This window comes from Panthera uncia, chromosome C2 (genome assembly GCF_023721935.1).
Source record: "Panthera uncia isolate 11264 chromosome C2, Puncia_PCG_1.0, whole genome shotgun sequence".
Classification (NCBI taxonomy): Eukaryota; Metazoa; Chordata; class Mammalia; order Carnivora; family Felidae; genus Panthera; species Panthera uncia.
This window is the reverse complement of record NC_064810.1, coordinates 99,543,336-99,557,503: the sequence shown is the minus strand read 5'-3', so window position 1 is coordinate 99,557,503 and position 14,168 is coordinate 99,543,336.

Sequence of the window (14,168 nt, the reverse complement as noted above, 5' to 3'; positions counted from 1 at the left end):
ATAATAATTGCTATCCTAGATCATTTTCAATCTTTCTGCTTATTGTTAAGCCCCATGATAATGGAATAGAAACAGATAACATTGTTCGTCCAAAATTTGTGTCCTCTGAATCTTCCATTCTGGTTTCTTAGCAATCACTTTTTGAAGTAGTATTTTTATATGGAGATTGAGAAGTTACATGTACACATACATTTTGATGACATTTAGAGTTAGTGTGGTATGGCAGAAACAAGATGAATTTTAAATAGACTTGGACCTAATCCTAGCTTGGTTGCATATTAACATTAATTTCTTCATGGACTTTAGTATTCTCAAGAGTAAAAATTTTAAATATATACATAGAGTGTGTGAATTGGATTATATTACACATACAATATTGGTAGTTTAAAGGTGTGACTGGTCTTTCCTTTTCTCCCTTCCCTTTGATTTGAATCCTCATCACTACCAGCTGTTCAGTTGGCAAATCCTTTAGTTTGCATCTACAATTAGGAAGACCTCATAAAGTTATTGTAGCATATTAAATAAGATGTTTAATTGTGATTTTTAAAAAAGCAATAAACCACTATAAACCAAAAGTCACTATTTTTATCTTTTTACTGCTTAGTGTTTATATATATATATATATTAGTTGCACTGAAAAAAATTACATAATAAAATCACAAAACACTGGTCATAGTTCAGGTTAAATTATATTTACAATAAAATCTGAACTTTGTGTTGTTTTTACCTTCCTCATTTCCTTGATTTGTGCGTTAAAAATCCAGTACTACATATTTTTCTGAGTCAATGAACAAAACACCTAAGGTTTAATATTTTATCATTTTCAAAAGTTCTGCATAATAAGCATGTGTTAGTTTCTTTAATATGTATGACACACCTCTTGTTTTTGAAATTAATGTTTTCGATGAAAGTCAGTTAGATTGTACAACATATTAAGCATATTGCTCCAAGGGATTAAGAAATAAGAGTTATAATTCTTAATAGCTCCTCATGGAAAATTGCTCAGAGTGATGTCTGATAGGCAATGTACTATAGTTAATGAAAGGTCTATGATAATTTTAAAGTTTGATTTATTCTAAACAGAAGGGAAAAAAAAAACACAGAACACTCTACATACTTCCACCCCTTCAAACCCCGCCCCCCCCAAGAAATCAATCTAAAAATTGAAAATTATTGCAATTCTGTGCAGCTAATGGGGAGCTTATGGTGTTTGATTTCAAAGATGGATATATCAAGGTGAACTTGTTCTAGCTTTTGTGTGGAATGAATGTGTAACTTTTCCAGAAATCGTTTTCCTTTTTTGGATATATTGTAGCTTGAAAAAAATGGGGATAATGAAAGAAAGGCAAGAGCATTAAGTTTAGTATAAGGCACATATTGAACATTTAGTAAACAGCAATATGTGGAAAGGAATATACGCTGATCCAGATAGATCCATATTGACATACTTTTCTATTTGTTGAAGAATGTCTTCTTTATCAGATTTTACATACATTGTCTAATACCAACTGCATTATTAAAACAAATTTAGTATTCATCTCATCAGACATTTCAGAAAAGGGAGGGGGGACATAAAACTTAAAAGTAGGTGCTAAAAGCAAAGAATAAAAGGAAAGAAGTTTCACTAGTCATCCATTTATTACATTCTAAATCCCCTGGTCTGTAGGCAAGTTATTCTCAATAGACTACTCTTGCTTGGGAGGAAATTGGCTGGCAATTATTAAGATTAAAAGGACTGTTCTTGCACATGACTTCTCTAGTTGGTTCACATAGTGTTGTTATTTTGCTTGACATTTAATGCCATTTGGATTTTAACATTTATTCCCCCAAAAAACAAGATATTAATCTTAACCAGCTCTGCCTTTCCTGAGGGATAAACTTTTTATATTTACCCTTCCCTCATTGGTTGCTGTCTATTAGAAAAAAAGATCTGAACCTTTCAATTCCAATCACTTATCATCTAATTGCCATTGCCAAGAGCTCATCTCAAGTATCTTACCTGGTAGATGAAAAAATATTTAAGTGTAAGTATTTAGTATTATAATTTTTATTAGTATGTAGAATACATTATTTCTCTCTGTACATTTTCCACAAAAACATGTTCACCATATAACTGTGCACATAGCTAGCATTCTTTTCCATCTTGGTTTCCAAGGAAGGACATTTAAAACAGCAATGTTTGGTGAAAAAAAAATCTATTAGTAAGCATACATTTCTTTCTTTCTTACCTACCCTTAGGCATGCTGCTGTGATGATTACACAGTATTCTAAGAAATGGCTGACATATCAATAGCCTAATGTAGATAATTATTCTTTTATGCACTTTTCCCAGGATTGTTTCTGCCTCAGTTTATAGTGTTCTGCTTAAGGCTCTGTTTATTAATGCATTTCTTTTTATGCTTATGAAGAATTTTAAAAAAATCTAATGTTTTATTTTTGAGAGAGAGAGAGAGACAGAGTGCAAGAGGTGGAGGGGCAGAGAGAGAGGGAGATCCTGAATCTGAAGCAGGCTCCAGGCTCTGCGCTGTCAGCACAGAGCCTGATGCAGGACTCGAACTCATGAACCGTGGGATCATGATCTGAGCCGAAGTCAGATGCTTAAGTGACTAATCCTGAAGAATTTCTAAGATACTTTAGATGAAATAAAATGCATTCTCCATGTATTAGTTACTTTTACATTTCTACTGTTTTCATGCTTCATCATCTTTTCATCCATCTTTTTATTTATTCATTTAATGTTTATTTAATTCTTAACAAACCTTATCATTACAACTGATGCTTTTCACATTTCTCTTTCATTATAGGTACAGAAAATTTTCTCATCTTTACAGATCCTTTTAATTTGTTTTGTGTGTGAGTAGTACTCTGATCAATAGTATTTTTCTTTTCTTTTAATTTTCTTTTGTTACGTAGTTAATCTTTTTAACTCTAGCTAAGCTGGTTGCATGTTAAAAATGGCATTGGGTATTTATAATATGTTAAAACATCCTCAGAATATGTTCAGGAGGACACTGAAGCTAGCATTTAAATAGAATCCCAGGTCAGCTATGACATTGGAAGAGAAGGTACCTGTATTAGGAAGACCATCTATCTGGATGTTGAACAATAATGTGGGTGGGGAAGGCTTATTCCTGAGGCTGCTGACTTTAGTGACTAAAAAGCTAAGTAGTGACAACTCAGTATTTGTACTCAGCTTGCAGAATTTGTTATTGTTATATGCACTAGTAATATTTGTATGCCTTTACTTACAGCAAGCTAACAAAAATTTATTAAACATTTTTTTAAAAGAAAACACTAAGAAAGCTAAGAACCTTGAATAATCAAGTTTGTAGGAGGACAGAAATTAAGAAAGGTGTGAAGCCAGGCAGTAATAACTAATAGAATGGCTGTTTAGGCTTCTGATTACTTAAGGCCATAATTTATATTTCCATGGTACTTCATAGAAGATTTGAATTTATGAGAGTAAAACCTGACTGAATTTGTTCTGGGTGGGCTGAAATTCACAATTTTAGTTATATTTTGAACAAAGGAAGTTACTTGAAAGGACAAAATAATGTGTATTTACACATTCTGGTATTTGTCAAATACCTGGATATGAAATTTAATTGTAAGATTTCATATATTAACTGCACAACTCTATTCACTTTTAAACATGCCCAAACTCAGTTTCAAAATAATTAAATCACTTGCCACAGCCACACAATTATGTGGTGAAAAGGCAGAAATAGAATTTATATCTTGAAATTTTTAATCAATATTGTCTCTCTTCCTCCTTTTCCTTCCTTAGTCCTATAGACTAGATTATTTAAACTTTCACTTATGATATATACCACAGTTAGTGAAAATTTATGGTTATTAAAGATTCCTTTCCCTAACTCTTAGGGGTAGAATGTAAATGTAAATGAGTAGGGAGTAATTTGAAGGAAAGACATACTATATTTCCTATCCTTGCACACTTAATGACAGAAGCACCTCATCTTAGGAAAAGGGTGCAGCATGATGACATTGAATTAAATAAAATGAGAATCAATAAAAATTACCCATAATAACATAACTGCCATTTATTTGGCCAAGTTATTTCAACTGTTTGAGGCTCAAAAAATCATTTTTGAAAATGAAGGTAATTGGGGCACCTGGTTGGCTCAGTGGATTAAGCATCTGACTCTTGATTTCAGCTCAGGTCATGATCCCAGGATCATGGACTTGGGCCCCATGTTACCCTCGGCACTGAGCATGAAGTCTGCCTAAGGTTCTCGCTCTCTCTCTCTCTGTCTCTCTCTCTCTCTGTCTCTCTACCCTGCTCATGTTCTCTCTCTAAAATTAAAAAAGGAAAAAAAAAGCACTCATCTAAAAAAAATGAAAATAATATATTTACCTCCTATTTATTGGGCAGATTATTTAGAATAATGCATAGAAAGCATTTAGCACTTTATTTGGAATATAAGAAAATATAAATATGCTGGCAACATTATAATAGTTATTATTAAAATTTGCTTTAGTTTATTTTCATGTACAGAAGCTGATACCACCGTATGTGCACTTCTGATAAATGGTAATAAGAGAAGGGGAAGGTGATTTGGTTGGCATTTATAGTAAATGCTATGCTTACATCTGGTATCTTTTGGTTCATATATGTGAATTTCCTGTTTTCCAAATATAGAAGCAACTTTTTTGAAGTAAACTGTAAAGTGTCAGTATATATAAGCATGCACATACAGACACAAACTTATATTCTATTTTATGCATATATCATATAATAACCAATTCAGCATCTGGGAATGTGTTATATTACAAATACCAGAAAACTCTAATATGATGACTTAAAAGTGAGACTGAGATTTTGCAACTCAAAAATTCAGATAAGCAAATGTGTTTAGAGTTCTACTCTTTTTCAATGGTGTATTTGGATTTTTAAGTCATCTGTGTCACATCATGTCCACTAGACTATCTCCATATCTCAGGATATCTCATATCTCCAGGTCTTATATCTCCATTTTAGAGTGAGAGAAAGAGAGAAAGCAGAATCAATACCAGCAGATTTTTGTTTGTACGGCATTGTTCTGAACTATCTCTGGTCATCCTATCTAAAAGAGAACTTGGAATATCCAGAAAAGTAGAAAGGAATTGGAAAATGACAGTGGGTTAGTTAGTGTACAGAATAAGTGCAGCATCCAGTTAACAAATAAATTGAATATAATTGAACTAATATTACAATAAGAATTGATACTGAAAAGACTGGAAGTTTCTGATTTCTTATATTTGTCTCTGTCTCAGATTGTCGGCATTTAAAAGTAGACCAACCAACACTATGCGTTTTATACATTTCACTTGGGTGTAGGTATATATTAAATGCTCTTTGAAGGTGCAAAATTATGAAAGTTAGTACTCTCATTTGATTCATTCTATTTTGAAAAGGGAAGACATTCTAATGAAATAAGGGCTTTTCCCCTGTATTATTATATTTCTATTAATACCTTATAAAACCTGGATTTTAATGCTTTATATATTTTTTGAAATCTATAAAAATATGTACATGTGTAGAATTAATTTTTGTTAGGGTTTGGTGAAATAGGAAATGGGAAAACAACTAAATATGAATGGTTTTACAACAAACTTTGACAGAGGAGAGACTATCAAATATTTTTCAACAAAATGCTAACACTAAACTAAAACGGTAGTTTAAAACCTACGTAAAATAATGCACAAATGGCATTCTCTCCTAACTTAAAATATTTTTATTTCAAAACATTTTGTGAAATTGTATATTCACAATGGCTGATACAAAACTGAAAATAAAGAACACATTTTATTTGCAAGTGTTAGCATTTTCTTTAAGGAACATAAAGGATTATTTATAAATGAAAATTATAAATAAACAATTCTAAAAGTTTCAGATAGATATAGTTTTAGATTTATTTATCTGGGAATTTATTTTAGTCATAATGATACATATTTAGGGGGATAGTAATATCACTACTAGAAAATATAATATGAATGATAAAAATAATAGTAACTACCAAAAATTAGTCTAATAAGTAAATCCAATGAATGTTTTATAAATTATTTAATCATTGAATTTTTATTCATTCATATCTATTATCATAATTTACCATATCATATTCCAGCATGATATGTCACAAATGCTGTAGAAGTGGAGAAAATATGTATTATTTATTGCCAAAATTACTAGTAAATTAGAATTTTTGAAGGTTGACTAACAAATTCAGGAATAATCAGATAAGGTTTAGAATGGCAGCACACAATTTTATTTTATTTTATTTTATTTTATTTATTTATTTATTTATTTATTTTTTATTTTTTAATATATGAAATTTACTGTCAAATTGGTTTCCATACAACACCCAGTGCTCATCCCAAAAGGTGCCCTCCTCAATACCCATCACCCACCCTGCCCTCCCTCCCACCCTGCCCTCCCTCCCACCCCCCATCAACCCTCAGTTTGTTCTCAGTTTTTAACAGTCTCTTATGCTTTGGCTCTCTCCCACTCTAACCTCTTTTTTTTTTTTTTTCCTTCCCCTCCCCCATGGGTTTCTGTTATGTTTCTCAGGATCCACATAAGAGTGAAACCATATGGTATCTGTCTTTCTCTGTATGGCTTATTTCACTTAGCATCACACTCTCCAGTTCCATCCATGTTGCTACAAAAGGCCATATTTCATTTTATCTCATTGCCACGTAGTATTCCATTGTGTATATAAACCACACTTTCTTTATCCATTCATCAGTTGATGGACATTTAGGCTCTTTCCATAATTTGGCTATTGTTGAGAGTGCCGCTATAAACATTGGGGTACAGGTGCCCCTATGCATCAATACTCCTGTATCCCTTGGATAAATTCCTAGCAGTGCTATTGCTGGGTCATAGGGTAGGTCTATTTTTAATTTTCTGAGGAACCTCCACACTGTTTTCCAGAGCGGCTGCACCAATTTGCATTCCCACCAACAGTGCAAGAGGGTTCCTGTTTCTCCACATCCTCTCCAGCATCTATAGTCTCCTGATTTCTTCATTTTGGCCACTCTGACTGGCGTGAGGTGGTATCTGAGTGTGGTTTTGATTTGTATTTCCCTGATAAGGAGCGACGTTGAACATCTTTTCATGTGCCTGTTGGCCATCCGGATGTCTTCTTTAGAGAAGTGTCTATTCATGTTTTCTGCCCATTTCTTCACTGGGTTATTTGTTTTTCGGGTGTGGAGTTTGATGAGCTCTTTATAGATTTTGGATACTAGCCCTTTGTCCGATGTGTCATTTGCAAATATCTTTTCCCATTCCGTTGGTTGCCTTTTAGTTTTGTTGGTTGTTTCCTTTGCTGTGCAGAAGCTTTTTATCTTCATAAGGTCCCAGTAATTCACTTTTGCTTTTAATTCCCTTGCCTTTGGGGATGTGCCGAGTAAGAGATTGCTACGGCTGAGGTCAGAGAGGTCTTTTCCTGCTTTCTCCTCTAAGGTTTTGATGGTTTCCTGTCTCACATTCAGGTCCTTTATCCATTTTGAGTTTATTTTTGTGAATGGTGTGAGAAAGTGGTCTAGTTTCAGCCTTCTGCATGTTGCTGTCCAGTTCTCCCAGCACCATTTGTTAAAGAGACTGTCTTTTTTCCATTGGATGTTCTTTCCTGCTTTGTCAAAGATGAGTTGGCCATACGTTTGTGGGTCTAGTTCTGGGGTTTCTATTCTATTCCATTGGTCTATGTGTCTGTTTTTATGCCAATACCATGCTGTCTTGATGATGACAGCTTTGTAGTAGAGGCTAAAGTCTGGGATTGTGATGCCTCCTGCTTTGGTCTTCTTCTTCAAAATGACTTTGGCTATTCGGGGCCTTTTGTGGTTCCATATGAATTTTCGGATTGCTTGTTCTAGTTTCGAGAAGAATGCTGGTGCAATTTTGATTGGGATTGCATTGAATGTGTAGATAGCTTTGGGTAGTATTGACATTTTGACAATATTTATTCTTCCAATCCATGAGCAGGGAATGTCTTTCCATTTCTTTATATCTTCTTCAATTACCTGCATAAGCTTTCTATAGTTTTCAGCATACAGATCTTTTACATCTTTGGTTAGATTTATTCCTAGGTATTTTATGCTTCTTGGTGCAATTGTGAATGGGATCAGTTTCATTTGTCTTTCTGTTGCTTCATTGTTAGTGTATAAGAATGCAACTGATTTCTGAACATTGATTTTGTATCCTGCAACTTTGCTGAATTCATGTATCAGTTCTAGCAGACTTTTGGTGGAGTCTATCGGATTTTCCATGTATAATATCATGTCATCTGCAAAAAGCGAAAGCTTGACTTCATCTTTGCCAATTTTGATGCCTTTGATTTCCTTTTGTTGTCTGATTGCTGATGCTAGAACTTCCAGCACTATATTGAACAACAGCGGTGAGAGTGGGCATCCCTGTCGTGTTCCTGATCTCAGGGAAAAAGCTCTCAGTTTTTCCCCGTTGAGGATGATGTTAGCTGTGGGCTTTTCATAAATGGCCTTTATGATCTTTAAGTATGTTCCTTCTATCCCGACTTTCTCAAGGGTTTTTATTAAGAAAGGGTGCTGGATTTTGTCAAAGGCCTTTTCTGCATCGATTGACAGGATCATATGGTTCTTCTCTTTTTTTTTTGTTAATGTGATGTATCACGTTGATCGATTTGCGAATGTTGAACCAGCCCTGCATCCCAGGAATGAATCCCACTTGATCATGGTGAATAATTCTTTTTATATGCTGTTGAATTCGATTTGCTAGTATCTTATTAAGAATTTTTGCATCCATATTCATCAGGGATATTGGCCTGTAGTTCTCTTTTTTTACTGGGTCTCTGTCTGGTTTAGGAATCAAAGTAATACTGGCTTCATAGAATGAGTCTGGAAGTTTTCCTTCCCTTTCTATTTCTTGGAATAGCTTGAGAAGGATAGGTATTATCTCTGCTTTAAATGTCTGGTAGAACTCCCCTGGGAAGCCATCTGGTCCTGGACTCTTATTTGTTGGGAGATTTTTGATAACCGATTCAATTTCTTCGCTGGTTATGGGTCTGTTCAAGCTTTCTATTTCCTCCTGATTGAGTTTTGGAAGAGTGTGGGTGTTTAGGAATTTGTCCATTTCTTCCAGGTTGTCCAATTTGCTGGCATATAATTTTTCATAGTATTCCCTGATAATTGTTTGTATCTCTGAGGGATTGGTTGTAATCATTCCATTTTCATTCATGATTTTATCTATTTGGGTCATCTCCCTTTTCTTTTGGAGAAGCCTGGCTACAGGTTTGTCAATTTTGTTTATTTTTTCAAAAAACCAACTCTTGGTTTCGTTGATCTGCTCTACAGTTTTTTTAGATTCTATATTGTTTATTTCTGCTCTGATCTTTATGATTTCTCTTCTTCTGCTGGGTTTAGGCTGCCTTTGCTGTTCTGCTTCTATTTCTTTAGGTGTGCTGTTAGATTTTGTATTTGGGATTTTTCTTGTTTCTTGAGATAGGCCTGGATTGCAATGTATTTTCCTCTCAGGACTGCCTTCGCTGCATCCCAAAGCGTTTGGATTGTTGTATTTTCATTTTCGTTTGTTTCCATATATATTTTAATTTCTTCTCTAATTGCCTGGTTGACCCACTCATTCGTTAGTAGGGTGTTCTTTAACCTCCATGCTTTTGGAGGTTTTCCAGACTTTTTCCTGTGGTTGATTTCAAGCTTCATAGCATTGTGGTCTGAAAGTATGCATGGTATAATTTCAATTCTTGTAAACTTATGAAGGGCTGTTTTGTGACCCAGTATATGATCTATCTTGGAGAATGTTCCATGTGCACTCGAGAAGAAAGTATATTCTGTTGCTTTGGGATGCAGAGTTCTAAATATATCTGTCAAGTCCATCTGATCCAATGTATCATTCAGGGCCCTTGTTTCTTTATTGACTGTGTGTCTAGATGATCTATCCATTTCTGTAAGTGGGGTGTTAAAGTCCCCTGCAATGACCACATTCTTATCAATAAGGTTGCTTATGTTTATGAGTAATTGTTTTATATATCTGGGGGCTCGGGTATTTGGCGCATAGACATTTATAATAGTTAGCTCTTCCTGGTGGATAGACCCTGTGATTATTATATAATGCCCTTCTTCATCTCTTGTTACAGCCTTTAATTTAAAGTCTAGTTTGTCTGATATAAGTATGGCTACTCCAGCTTTCTTTTGGCTTCCAGTAGCATGATAAATAGTTCTCCATCCCCTCACTCTCAATCTAAAGGTGTCCTCAGATCTAAGATGAGTCTCTTGTAGACAGCAAATAGATGGGTCTTGTTTTTTTTATCCATTCTGATACCCTATGTCTTTTAGTTGGCGCATTTAATCCATTTACATTCAGTGTTATTATAGAAAGATATGGGTTTAGAGTCATTGTGATGTCTGTATGTTTTATGCTTGTAGTGATGTCTCTGGTACTTTGTCTCACAGGATCCCCCTTAGGATCTCTTGTAGGGCTGGTTTCGTGGTGACAAATTCTTTCAGTTTTTGTTTGTTTGGGAAGACCTTTATCTCTCCTTCTATTCTAAATGACAGACTTGCTGGATAAAGGATTCTCGGCTGCATATTTTTTCTGTTTAGCACACTGTAGATATCGTGCCAAGCCTTTCTGGCCTGCCAAGTTTCAAAGGAGAGATCAGTCACGAGTCTTATAGGTCTCCCTTTATATGTGAGGGCACGTTTATCCCTTGCTGCTTTCAGAATTTTCTCTTTATCCTTGTATTTTGCCAGTTTCACTATGATATGTCGTGCATAAGATCGATTCAAGTTACGTCTGAAGGGAGTTCTCTGTGCCTCTTGGATTTCAATGCCTTTTTCCTTCCCCAGTTCAGGGAAGTTCTCAGCTATAATTTGTTCAAGTACCCCTTCAGCACCTTTCCCTCTCTCTTCCTCCTCTGGGATACCAATTATGCGTATATTATTTCTTTTTAGTGTATCACTTAGTTCTCTAATTTTCCCCTCATACTCCTGGATTTTTTTATCTCTCTTTCTTTCAGCTTCCTCTTTCTCCATAACTTTATCTTCTAGTTCACCTATTCTCTCCTCTGCCTCTTCAAGCCAAGCCATCGTGGTTTCCATTTTGTTTTGCATTTCGTTTAAAGCTTTTTTCAACTCCTCGTGACTGTTCCTTAGTCCCTCGATCTTTGTGGCAAGAGATTCTCTGCTGTCCTGTATACTGTTTTCAAGCCCAGCGATTAATTTTATGACTATTATTCTAAATTCACTTTCTGTTATATTATTTAAATCCTTTTTGAACAGTTCATTAGCTGTTGTTATTTCCTGGAGATTCTTCTGAGGGGAATTCTTCCGTTTGGTCATTTTGGAGAGTCCCTGGCGTGGTGAGGACCTGCAGTGCACTTCCCCTGTGCTGTGGTGTATAACTGGAGTTAGTGGGCGGGGCCGCAGTCCGACCCCATGTCTGCCCCCAGCCCACTGCTGTGGCCACAGTCAGACTGGTGTGTGCCTTCTCTTCCCCTCTCCTAGGGGCGGGATTCACTGTGGGGTGGCGTGTCCCGTCTGGGCTACTTGCACACTGCCAGGCTTGTGTTGCTGGGGATCTGGCGTATTAGCTGGGGTGGGTAGGCAAGGTGCACGGGGGGTGGAGGGGCAGGCTTAGCTCGCTTCTCCTTAGGTGATCCACTCCAGGAGGAGCCCTGTGGCAGTGGGAGGGAGTCAGATCCGCTGCCGGAGGTTTGGCTCCGCAGAAGCACAGAGTTGGGTGTTTGGCGGAGCGAGCAAGTTCCCTGGCAGGAACTGGTTCCCTTTGGGATTTTGGCTGGGGGATGGGCGGGGGAGATGGAGCTGGCGCCTTTGTTCCCTGCCAAGCTGAGCTCTGCCGTCCGGGGGCTCAGCAGCTCTCCCTCCCTTTGTCCTCCAGCCTTCCCGCTTTCCGAGCAGAGCTGTTAACTTATGACCTCCCAGACGCTAAGTCGCGCTTGCTGTCGGAACACAGTCTGTCCGGCCCCTCCGCTTTTGCCAGCCAGACTCGGGGGCTCTGCTTGGCCTGCGAGCCGCCCCTCCGCCCCGGCTCCCTCCCGCCAGTCCGTGGAGCGCGCACCGCCTCGCCGCCCTTCCTACCCTCTTCCGTGGGCCTCTAGTCTGCGCTTGACTCTGGATACTCCCTTCTGCTAATCCTCTGGCGGTTTTCTGGGTTCTTTAGGCAGGTGTAGGTGGAATCTAAGTGATCGGCAGGACGCGCTGTGAGCCCCGTGTCCTCCTACGCCGCCATCTTCCGGAACTCAGACAGCACACAATTTTATAAAAGGTTTAGAATGACTATTAAAAATGTTGTTCAATGTGTATGGAATATATGTCAAAATAACATTTTACTGTTCTGATGATTGAATTTTAAATAAATATATAAAAGGGAGTAATAATTTATAAAAATGACAAAACAACTGTCTTATCCTAGACACCTAGTGACATTTAATTTTATCTTTGATATTTGTAAGTAAATTAAAATGACTATAATAGTATAAATCTCATACTATTAGACAACATTTTATAAAATCATTTAACTATTTTACATTATTTATTAGACAGTTCTACATTTAGAGAAAAAAATTGACTTCATAATTTTGACTTGAATTCTTTTATTCAATAAAATTCTAATTTCCAAAGTTTTTAGTCCTAAAAGGCTAAAGTCCTAAGTAGGCATGAAACTCTTATGTCCCATTTCAGGTCTCTAGTCTCCAATTGTCTGATGCATCTGGGATAAGGACTGGGTGACCTGGTAAATAGTAATATTAGTAAAATGATCCATTTGAAAGGAAGTGGAAGAGATCAATAAGTGGCACCTTTTGATGTGGAAAATATAAAAATAACTTGGAATTTAGAAATCATGGGTTTAAGTTGCTCTATAGGTATGTGTGTATTTTATGTTCTTGAACAAGTCACTTTTAGTAATAACCATCTTTGTAACATAAGAATATTAATGGAGGAAGATGGTCAAAATACACTCATTGCCAATTACAAGATAAATAAATGCTAGGGATATAATGTACAGCATGATGACTATAGCTACCACTGCTATATAATATATAGGAAAGTTGTTAAGGTAATAAATCCTAAGAGTTTTCATCACAAAGAGAAAAAAATTCTTTCCTTCTTTTTTTGCTTTCTCTTTCTATTGTATTCATATGAACCTAGATGCTAAATAAATAAACGTACTGCGATAATATTTTCACAGTATGTATAACTCAAACACCACGTTGTACACCTTAAACTTACACAGTCATGTACATCAATTATATCTCAAACTGTAAAAAATAATAATGATCAACCTGGTTTTCATTTTTTCAGTAGCCCTATATTAATAATGTATAAAACACTGTAGTGTGAGCTAGTTACACCTACAGTTATGAGGGTAGTCTGTGCTATTTTTAGACTGTAGTCAAATTTCAATGAAAAGGAAATGCTTGATTCTTCCCATATTTCTTTTTTTCTCATAAAAATTGATCTGTCAACGGCATGAATAAAAACAGTGTTTAGGTAAAAGGAGCCATTGTTTTTCTTTAGCAAAATGTAGCTGCAACACCACAGCCACCAGCTTGATGAAGAATATATAAAGTTAGACTTTCAAATTCAAGATCCTCTGTTCCTTTTCTGAGAAGCAAAAATGTAAATTATGTTTATTTCTGGCATCAGCCCATGACCCATGTAATTACCCATGCTTTACAAATGCTCTTTGTTTATAGGTTAGTTCATTAGATTTGTTAAAATGTAACTAGAGAGAGAAAAGAATAAAAAGGTGAACCAAAGTCAGTGGCAATTTGGACTTTAAGAAAGGACCTTTTTTATCCCAGCAGGTTTACCTCAGAATCCCATTAACTCTGAATCTTTCTGCAGAGATGCAGCTTGTATTTAGCTGTTGAGTTGTCTGCATCTTCCTCCTCCTCTTTGGCCTCCTCCTCCTCGCTGCCGCCGCCTTCGCCTCCTCCTTCTCCCCCCCTCTTCTCCTCCTCCTCCTCCTCCTCCTCCTCCTTCTTTTTCTCCCTCCTCCTTCTTTTTCTCCCTCCTCCTCCTTTTTCTCCCTCCTCCTCCTCCCCCTTCTTCTTTCTTCTTTCTCTTCCTCCTCCTCCTCCCCCTCCCCTCCTCCTCCCCTCCTCCTCCTCCCCTCATCCTCCCCCTCCTCCTTCTTCTTCTCCTCCTCCTCC